Genomic DNA, 11,396 nt, shown 5'->3' on the forward strand with positions numbered 1-11,396 from the left:
AAAAAAAAAAAAAAAAAAGGACAGACTTCCAATGGTAAAATAAATTAGTAACCGGGATGTAATGTATAGCATAAGGAATATAGTCAAGATATTGTAACAGCCTGGTAGGGTGATAGCTGGAACCTAGAATTATGTATATAAATGTTCTACCACTGTGTTGTACACTTGAAACTCATGTAATGTAATACTGTGTGTCAACTACCCTTCAATAAAAAATAATTATTAAAAAAAAAAAAAAAGAAAAAAAAAGAAAGTGAGTGATAAAACTCATATGATCATCTCAACAGATACAGAAATCATGAACTTCCTAGAGGAAAACATACAGGGCAAACTCACCGACACTGGTCTTGTTGATGGTTTTTTGTATTTCGCACCAAGAGTGAAAGAAGGCAGCAAAAGTAAAAAGAAAAAGTAGGATTATATCAAACTTAAAGGCTTGGTACAACAAAGGAGGCAATCAACAAAATAAAAAGACAAACTATAGATTGAGAGAAAATATTTTCAAATCATATCTCTCATAAGGGATTAATATCTAAAATATAGGAAGAATACAATTCAGTAGGGGGAAAACCGCACCAAACAACCCAATTACAAAACGCGCAGGAATGTAAATAAACATTTTTCCAAAGAACACATACTAATAGCCATCGGATACATGAAAAGGTGCTCAACATCACTAATCATCAAGGAAATACAAATCAAAACCACAATGAGATAACACCTCATACCTTTCAGAATGTCTATTATCAAAAAGGCAACTAATACCAAGTGTTGGCCAGAACGTGGAGAAAAGGGTTCCCTTTCGGTGCACTGTTCGAATGTAAATTGGTTCTGCTACTATCTAAAACAGTATGGTGCTTCAGTAAAAAATAAAAAATGGAACTACCACATGATCCAGCAATTCCACTTCTGAGTATTTATCCCAAGGAGGTGAAATCACAATCCTGAAATATCTGCTCTGTTCACTGAAGCATTGTTTTACAAAAGCTTAAGTGTTCAGTGATGGATGAATGGATAAAGAAAATGTTGTGTGTATATATACACACCCACACACACACACAAAATGGGATATTATTCAGTTACAAAACATGGAAATTCTGCCATTTGTAACAACATGGACGTATCCTAAGGGAAATAAGTCAAATACTGTATGATATCACTTACATTTGGAATCTAAAACAAAACAAAACAAAGCAAAAAAGAGATGATTCATACAGATACAGAACAGACTGGTGAATAGCAAACAAGGTGGGGGCGAAGGGTAGGGGGTAGGCACAAAGGGTGAACGTCAAAAGTTACAAACTGGCAGTTATCAGATGCATAAGTGCTGGGATGTAATATATAGCATGGTGAATATACTTAACAATGTTGTATTTGTATATTTACATGCTGAGAGGGTAGATATTCAAAGTTCTCATCCCAAGAGAAAAAGACTCCTAATTGTATATAGTGATGGATGTTAACTAAACTTACCGCTGTAATCATTTCACAATGTATAATACATATATCAAATCATTATGTTGTACACCGAAAACCATCACAATGCGAGAAGTGAATATTTTTATAAAACTATAATTTTAGAATAGTCTAGCAGAACTTAAAAACTTACAATAACAGTCGCGTCATCGGGCGGTGGGCGCGGGCAGGGCCAAGAGCGCCCCAAAGCGGAGACAGGAGGCGGCGAGGCGCGGGCTCGGCGGGCGCGGGGAGCCGTCTGCGGCTGCTCGCAGCAGGGTCGCCCCGCTGGCTGTACCCCCGCCGCCGGGCGCAGCACTTCAGAGAACCTCGGCGGCGGCGGCGGCGGACTGGGGGTCGAGGCGGGCCGCCGCTCACTGGCGAGGCAGGCGCGGGCGTCTGAGCGAGGATGGGCGGGAGGCCTTCCCTCGCGCATACCCCAAGCCCGCGCCCGCTCCCGCCTCGCTCGTCCCGGCGGCACGAGACGCCCGCTCCCACTGCCTCCGCGGCCTGGAAGTAACCCGAGCTCGCCCCGGAGGCGGGGCCCGGACGGCAGCTGCTCGGCGTCCAACGCGGCCTCGGGGTAGCGAGGGCGGGAGGGTGCTTGCCCATGGGCGTGAGCAGAGGGGGCGGCCCGGCCGCCGCGCAGGCACTGTGGGAGAATGACCCCGGGGTCACCGCTGCGCGCTGCCTGAGGGCGGAGGCCAGGGAAGCCGGCGGATCGTCGGCGAGAGGGCGGCAGCTGCGCAGGGACCAGCGGGACGCCCGCCGGGATTTCAGGCTGGTGCTGCTCTGCCTCTCCTAGTTTTACCAGAGTGTATGTTTCTAGGTATGTATCCATATCTTCTTGGTTGCCAACGTATTATTGTTCAAATAGTCTCTTATAATCCTTTGTATTTCAGTGGTATCAGTTGTAACATCTTCTCTTTATATCAGATTTTATTTCCGTTCTCTCTGTTTTTGGTGAATCTAGCTAAAGGCTTCTCAATTTTATCTTTTCACAGAATCAGCCCTTGGTTTCATCGATCTTATCTATTAACATTTTAGTGTACTTCATTTATTTCTGCTCTAATCCTTCTTATTTCCTTACTTCTGACTTTGGGCTGTTTATTTTCTTAGTTCCATGAGGTTTAAAGTTAAGTTGTTCATTTGAGTCTTTTCTTGTTTCTTGATGTACGAAAAACAACCTTCTTCGAACTGCTTTGCTGCATTCCATAAATTTGGTGTTCTATTTTCATTTTTGTCTCAAGATAGTTTTTTATTTCTTTCCTGATTTCTCCTTTGACCATTGGGTTGTTCAGGAGCATATTGTTCAACCCACATATTTGAATTTTCCAGAGTTCTTCATTTGTAATCTCATACCATTGTGACTAGAAAACGTGCTTGATAAAATTTCACTCTTCTTTAATTTATTAAGACCTGTTTTGTGGCCTAACATATAATCTTTTCTGGAAAATGTTCCATGTGCACTTGAGAAGAATGTGTATTCTGTTGCCTTTGGATGGAATGTTCTGTATAGATGTGTTAACTCCATTTGATACAACTCATTTAAGACCAATACTGCCTTATTAATTTCTCTCTGAATGGTCTATACATTGATGTAAGTGGAGAATTAAATTTTCTTACTCTTATTGTACTTCCATATTTTATACCTATATGTTGACAAATTACAATAGAAGTGTTAAAGTGTGCTTACTGTAACTGTCTTTTCTGGCAGCTGTTTACTATCTTACACCAAATAAAATAATTGACTAAAGATTTAAGTGTACCAAAATAAAGCATTGAAATAGAGAAATTTATCTAAATCTGCATAGGTAAGAAAGATCTTAGCCATGAAAAGTTATAAAAGTGGACAGGCTGTTTTGCAATACATAAATATGTTAGCAGAGTTATTTTTATTTCTTTATTTTATAAAACAGCTAGAGGGTAAGAATGAGGAGCACCTGTATGTGTGGCTGGGATCGGGTAGGGGTAAGGTTGGGAGTAGAACTTGATTGACTGTCTTGGACTTGGGATGCAAAGAAGACTTGATTAAGGAAGTCTTTAGATCTTCTTGATCAGGATGTACTGTGTTCCTAGCCGAAGGACACCATCTGGGTGAATGTGGCTTGGGCATGAGGTTGCCAAGGAGGGATCCACTCGGGGCAGGTCATAGCAGAGCTCCCTTGAGTTTCAGAGCAACATCACTATAAAGTGGGGAAAAGTCTGGCCTGAATCACTTCCCTGAGGCAGGACCGTGTATTGCTTGGGTGAAGGAGAATCAATCTGAGCCTGTTTTCCTTCGGATGTGCTAGCCAGGATTCATCTCGCTGCAGCTAAGGCCTGCAGTTTCTGGGGTTGAAGGAGCAGGATTTATTCCCTTCTTCCACTAGCCAGACTTATCAGACCCAGGGAGGTGAAGGTAGTGCACCTGGTTAGTCTGACTGGTAAAGCCAGTGTGATTTCCCGAGCATTCCCATGCTTCCTCATTCCTGTCTTCTCAGAACACTCCCCCTTTTCAGGACAACAGCCCCAAAGAGGACTGATCCTCTCCTGCAGTAATGAAAGCCATGGCCCTGGTGAGTATATGCTTTTCTTACCTTGCTGACATTCCATTCTTCAACAACAAATAACAAACAAAAATTTAAAAGGGCATGTGAGCATTTGCTCTCCTTCTCCTGATATTCCTGCTTTATCAGGGTTCCCCTTAAGAATCCTGGTCCCCATTTCCTCTCATTCTAATCAGATAATCCTATACCATTCCCAAGTTACCCCTCTTTTGGCCCAGCATTAATATTTTCCTTCAGGAAAGAATTGAGCCTCTCTTTTTTTCAGCCCTCTCCCAGGAACTGTGATGGAGAGGACATGTGCTCTTGGCTAGGTTTGTAGAATGAACTTGTGTTGCTGGATAGTGATTTGTTGAAGTGGAGGCATGAGTTGCTTAGCTGGGAGCACACATGTAAAAGCCAGGATCATTTCTACAGATCAGTATTCACCAGTAAGATAGGATTGGGGTGCTGTTGGTATCTCCAAATGTTAGGCTGTTGCAAGATCACCCGGTTCATGAGGCTTGGAGGATTGTGGAAATTGGCAGCTGATCGACACAGCCCGAGGCAGATCACTGTGACTCTCTTGGGGCCTTGCGCGTGAAGTCCGGTCTGAGGTGGGGCAGGAGCTGTGGGGCATGAGGTAGTTCTGTATGAATCACCACTTTTCTTTACCTCGGAAATAAGAATAAAGATGATGGATGCTTACAGTGAGTTCAGCCAGCTCATGACTTGTTGAGCTCATGCTATCTGCTCTTGAAAGAACCTTCTAAATATTGTCTGGTAATATCTATAATGTAGAAAATTCTGACATTAGGAAAAGTATTATTGAAGAATTTGTCTTAATAGGAAATTATTCTTATAACAGAGTGAACTAGAGTTTATGAGAAGCTTCTGCTATTTGGTGTTTCAGAGGTATTGCTGTTTTAAAATGTATTTGTCAAATTTTATATTGTGAAAATACAGGTAGTGTTACTAGTAGGGCACTGAGACACCACCTCATGCCACTCCCTGAAAGAAGACACCCTCACCTCTTTTAGCTAAATCAATGGAATTTATCATATTTTCAGTTAATATTCCTGTTTCACTATTTTTGATTAAGCCATTTTTAGACATTTTCTAGTTATTTCTTTACAAGATATGTATGGATTTGATTTGCTGTATCACAATTTTGTTTAAATCAGTACTATACATGTGATTAGGACCTTTTAAATACTCTGTTGCAATTATTCACTACCACCCCTCCTTAAAAATCTTTGTCATAATAAATTTCAGATACAGGAAAGTGGGGTAGTATTAAGAACTACCATATACTTAACATTTAGCTTCAATAATTATCAGCTCAGTCTTGTTTTACGTACTAATCCCCGTTTCTTCCATGCATCCTCCCCTCTCCTCACTCCCCAAAACAGCATTATTTTGAAGCAAATACAAATTGGTATGTATCTCTAAAAGAAATATAAGGATTTTTTTTTATTGGCCATTTGTATATTTTATTTTGTCATGTGTCTGTTGAAGTCTTTTCCCATTTTGTAATTGGAATGTTTATTGTTGATTTGTAAGAGCTGTTTACATGTCTTAGCTATAAATCCCTTCTCAGAGAGATGGCTGCAAATTTTTTTTTCTAGGTCTGCAGCTTGTTGGTTTAGTGTCTTTCTTTTTTTATTAAAGTATCATTGATACGCACTCATGAAGTTATCAGAAGCAAAAAATTCTGGTCACTACATTCACCCTTATTGTCGAGTTTCTGCCCACCCATACTCCATTGCAGTCAGTGTCCATCACTGTAGGAAGATGCTACAGAGCCCCTACTTGTTTTCCCTATGTGACACTGTCTTCCCCGTGACCCTGCACACACCATGTGCAATGATCATGATACCCACAATCCCCTTCTCCCTCCCTCCCCACCCGCCCTACTCCACCCCTCCCCTTTGATAACTACTAGTATGTTCTTGGAGGTTGTGAGTCTGCTGCCATTTTGTTCCTTCAGTTATGCGTCATCGTTATACTCCACAAATGAGGGAAATCATTTGGTGTTCGTCATTCTCTGCCTAACTTACTTCAGTAAGCATAATACCTTCCAGCTCCATCCATGTTGTTGCAAATGGTAGGATTTGTTTCTGTCTTATGACTGAATAGTATTCCATTGTGTATATGTACCACATCTTCTTTATACATTCATCCACTGCTAAACACTTAGGTTGCTACCATATCTTGGCTATTGTAAATAGTGCTGCAATAAACATAGGGGTGCATTTGCGTTTTTGAATCTCAGGAGTTGTTTATTTCGGTAAATTCCTAGGAGTGGAATTCCTTGGTCAAATGGTATTTCTATTTTTGTTTTTTTGAGGAACCTCCGTATTGTTTCCACAGCAGTTGAATTAGTTTACATTCCCACCAACAGTGTAAGAGGGTTCTCTTTCTCCGAATCCTCGCCAGCATTTGTTGTTCCTTGTCTTTTCGATGTTGGCCATCGTAACTGCTGTGAGGTGATGCCTCATTGTGGTTTTAATTTGCATTTCCCTGATAAGTAGCGATGTGGAGCATCTTTTCCTGCACCTGTTGGCCATCTGAATTTCTTCTTTGCAGAAGTGTCTGTTTATGTCCTCTGCCCATTTTTTAATTGGATTATTTGTCTTTTGGTTTTTGAGGTGTGTGAATTCTTTATATATTTTGGATGTTAGCCCGTTGTCGAATATGTCACTTACACATATATTCTCCTATAATGTAGGATGCCTTTTTGTTCCGCTGATGGTGTCCTTTGCTATACAGAAGCCTTTTAGCTTGATGTAGTCCCATGTGTTCATTCTTGCTTTTGTTTCCCTTTCCCGAGGATATGCATTCAAGAAAAAGTTACTCATGTTTATAATCAAAGATTTTTGCCTGTGTTTTTTTCAAAGAGTTTTATGGTTTCATGACATACATTCAGGTCTTTGAGCCATTTGGAGTTTACTTTTGTGTATGGAGTTAGACAATAATCCAGGTTCATTGTCTTGCATGTAGCTGTCCATTTTTGCCAACAACAGTTGTTGAAGAGGCTGTCATTTCCCCATTGTATGTCCATGGCTCCTTCATTGTATAATAATTGACCATATATGCTTGAGTTTATATCTTGGGTCTCTAGTCTGTTCCTTTGATCCATGTGTCTGTTCTTGTGCCAGTACCAAATTGTCTTGATTACTGTGGCTTTGTAGTAGACCTTCAAGTGGGGAGCATAATTGTCCCAGGTTTATTCTTCCTTCTCAGGATTGCTTTGGCTATTTGGGGTCTTTTGTGATTCCATATGAATTTTGGAACTATTTGCTCTAGTTTGTTGAAGAATGCTGTTGGTATTTTGATAGGGATTGCATTGAGTCTGTAGATTGCTTTAGGCAGGATGGCCTCTCTGTCTTTTCTTTTACCTTTTTCTTATTGAGGTAGTGTCTTTAAAGACCTCACACTAGTGACTATGGATTACAGTTTATTAGTTTCCTATTCTTTATTGTATCCTCATCATACACATTCATTTTTAATCAGAGAAGTGATAATTCCTGTCATTTAGGGACACTGAAGCCTCAGATCAGAAGTATGATGTGAGGATTTTGTTTGTTTTTATGTTTCTGTTTTCTGCACATCATAAAGTTCTTTCATTTGTATCAGTTTACTGTACATATATGTTGTTCCCTAAAAAAAACATTCTGATGAAAACCTTTAAAAAAGTGAAATTATTTGTGAACTAATGGGAAAACTCCACTGAGATGCTTCAGAAGTTGTTGTAGAATAAAATGGTCCAGAACACATGAGATGACTGGAGCTTCATTTCTTTGTCAGTTGCAAAAATAGTCTATGGAGGACATAGTATATAAAAAGACACAGAGATGCTGTTATTTCCTTTGTTTAACCATTTTGTTGGAAGATAATTCACATACCATACAATTCAACCACTGAAAGTGTAAATTTGAATGGTTCTTAGTGTATTCACAGAGTTGTGCAGATACCACAAGTATTGTAGAAAATGTCCACTGCTCGTGGAGGACACCCCGTGGCCTTTAGAACTCTTCTGTGTCCTCCCGGTACCCCTACTCCTTGGCAGCCATTAATCTACTTTCTGTCTCTATGCATTGGTCTATTCTGGACATGTTCATATAAATGGAATTGCCTAATATGTGTTCTTTTGTGACTGGATTCTTTCACTTAGCATTATGCTTTCAAGGCACATCCATGTTGTCGCAGGTATCAGTATTTCCTTCCTGTTTATTGGTGAGCAATATGCAATTGTGTGTGTGCATATACCACATTTCATTCGTCTGTTGATCAGTTAATGGATACGGGGTTGTTTCCACTTACGGGCTCTTATGAAAACTAAGAACATCCATGTACAAGTTTCGTGTGGACGTATGTTTGCCTTTTTCTTGATTATGAGCCTAAAAGTGGACTTTACATTCCCAGGGCAGATCTGCTAGTGCAGATCTTTTTCTTCACTCATGTGAATATTCACAGTAGTGTCCGGATTTGTTTCCACATGTTTCCGTGGTCCTTCGCTACCCCTGCTGTTTCTGTAATCCTCATTTTCCTAAAACTTTGCAGTAACCACCACTTTGCTGTTGAGAAGCATTCCTTCAGTGGCTCTAGACAGTGCTTTAGATGTTCAGGAGAGTCCTCATTTCAAAGGTGTTGTCCTGTTTCTGACATGATGTTCTGCTTGTTCATTCTCAAAGCGTGTTTATTGGCTGCACGGTGGAGCCATCTCCCATACAGCTGTAACTTAGATAAATAAACTTTTTAGGCACTCAGCTGAAAAAAGGGAGAAAGATAACTTTTCAAGTCATTCAGGTGAATCTGTCTTTGCCATCTGTTGACTTCATTCCTGGGCATGAGTGTAAAATGAGAGGACTACAACTGTTGCCCTCTAAATCTACCTTAGGAGCTTCTGACAGTATGAGCATCTCAGCACATCAAGGGTGATATTAGTTGCAAAGAATTGTTCATATAACATGACTCCTTTATCAGTGGATCAGTCAGCCTTTGCTGCATAACAAACAACCCCAAAACTTACTGATTAAAACCAAATCATTATTAGCACAGAACTTTATAGGTCAGCATTTTGAGTCGGCACCAGTGAGTGTTTTGCAGGTTTCACCTGGGCTTGCCGTGTTGGTGTGGTCACCTGGCAGTTTGGGGCTGGATGACAATCTGTGCATGACACTTTGCAGGCTGGTTGACTAGGGTGCTTTGGTTTTTCTTGGTTCCTTTTAATGTGAGCTTGGGCTGATTCCAGAGACTCTGCTTGAGCTTGATGAAATGATGGCCTTGAGTTTCTCTACCCATCAAGAGGGAGGACACCCCCAGTGAACAAGCACCTTTTAAGCTTTGGCTAATGTCATGTTTGCTAATGTCTCTTTGGCCAAAGCAATCCACATGGCAAGTCCAGACTTGTAGAAGGGGATAACACAAGGTTGTAGACACAGTGAGACATGATTCACCGGGGTTCATTGCTATAGCTACCCTGTACCCCAATGATTCCCATCCTTCCCGTGAGCAAGATAAATTCACCCTGCTCCCAAGATGCCTTAAAGTTTCATCTTCAGGCTCAAAGTCCAGTGTTGTGTATATACCAGCTTGGGTGTGGTTAAGGCTTCTTCAGTGAGACTCCTTTTGAGTCAGAAAACTGTATGTTAAAAATATGAGTCATTTGTCTCTATGCCAACCACCACCCAGTGGCACAGCAGGGACAGGAACACTGCTGGAGACACTCCCAGTTCAAAAAGGGAAGGAATTAGAAACACACAGGAGGCCTCCTCATTTTGAACTGTCTCTAGCATTTTTAGTCAAGCTCATGCAGCCTTACTCTTTGATTTTCCCATGTGTCAGATTATAAGACCCCTTTATTAAACAAAAGCTACAGTCACAGTTCTCTTCCAGATAGGTCTCTCATATTCGGGCCGGCTGTCAGGGCTGTGGGACGATGCCTGGAGGAATCTCAGAAGCCCTTTAGTTTATAGTCTGCTAGCATCACCTTAACATTTTCAGAGGTTATAAAGTTTGGCTCATTTAGCCAAACTCTTGATCTTTACCCTGAGGCCATCTCTTATTTTGAGACTCTTGTGCTCCCTGGAGAGACCGGATATGTGGAACGTTTTTATTTTCCAACCCAGCAAGTTTTGGCTTGTCCGTATTTCCTCCACATTATGCTTGCAAACCATTTAGTTGCTCCTTTAGCTCTTCTTTTTCTGTATGTTATGTAGCTGAAATTATGCAACTCAGGTATTTAAATAGGCTTTCTGAAGTTGTCTTTAGTCAGATCTGAAAATTCATTAGATATTTTTTTCTATTTTCTAAATTAGTGCAGGTGGTACTTTTGCCAATACGTAAAATGTGTTGCCTTTTTCAAGCTGCCATTGCGGTGTCCTCACCACTTTTCTAGCCTCCACTAAGAGTTTGTGCACCGCTTTCCTAACAGCTTCCTGGATGCTTTTCCAGCCTCAACCCATGTCCTGTTCCCAAAGCCAATGCTATATGTTTTAAGTATTTGTTATGACAGCACTTCATTTCTTTGCACCAGTTTAATGGTTTGAAAGTCATTTATTCTCAATCCTGTGGTTCAGCAACTGGGTCAGCATTGGACTTGGAACAGCTGAGGGTTCTTTTGTTGATTTACCCGGGCTTATCATGGGTCTGCAGTCACCTGGCTGCTCAGCTGCAGCTGGATGATCTCATATGTCTGGTGGTTGACAGGCTGGTTGGTTGAGGTACCTCAGTTTTTGATTCTCCGTGTGGTTGGATCTCTTCAGCGGGCCAGCTCAGTTTATTTACATGGTGAACTCAGGCTTCCCTGCACAGAAAGAAAGAAGGTTGACCCCAAATCCAGATGCCTTTCAAACCTCTGCTGGTATCTTGTTAGGTAATTTCCCATTGGATAAAACATGTCGCATGGCCAAGCCGGAGTTATTTTCGGAGGGGAATGCATATAGGATAGAAACAGGGAAGTGTGATTAACTGTGGGCCGTCAGTATAAACGTTTAGCAGTCAGGTGGGACGCTTCTGGCTGAAGCTACAGGAATCCTCACTCAGGCCATTCTAAACAATAAGTAACTGAGCACACGAAAGGAAATCCAGAGCCAGGATGCAGTTCAGGGTTGGGTCCTCTACCTTCATAAGCTTATCAAGGCCTGGGGTTCTTTCATCCCTCTAGTCTACCCTGTTCAGAGTGTCAGCCTCATGCAGGATGGTGCCCCTCAGAGACATAGGAGTTTACCAATTTAATGGTTTTAAAATTATTTACCCATAACAACTTTGTTTGCAACAACCCTAAAAAGTACATACTGTTATAATATCCATTTTTCTCTTCATTTATTTATTTGTAACATGTTATTGATATGCACTCTTATCAAGGTTTCATATGAAAAACGTAGTTGCTACATTCACCCATATTATCGA

Source organism: Manis pentadactyla, chromosome 5 (assembly GCF_030020395.1).
Source record: "Manis pentadactyla isolate mManPen7 chromosome 5, mManPen7.hap1, whole genome shotgun sequence".
Classification (NCBI taxonomy): domain Eukaryota; kingdom Metazoa; phylum Chordata; class Mammalia; order Pholidota; family Manidae; genus Manis; species Manis pentadactyla.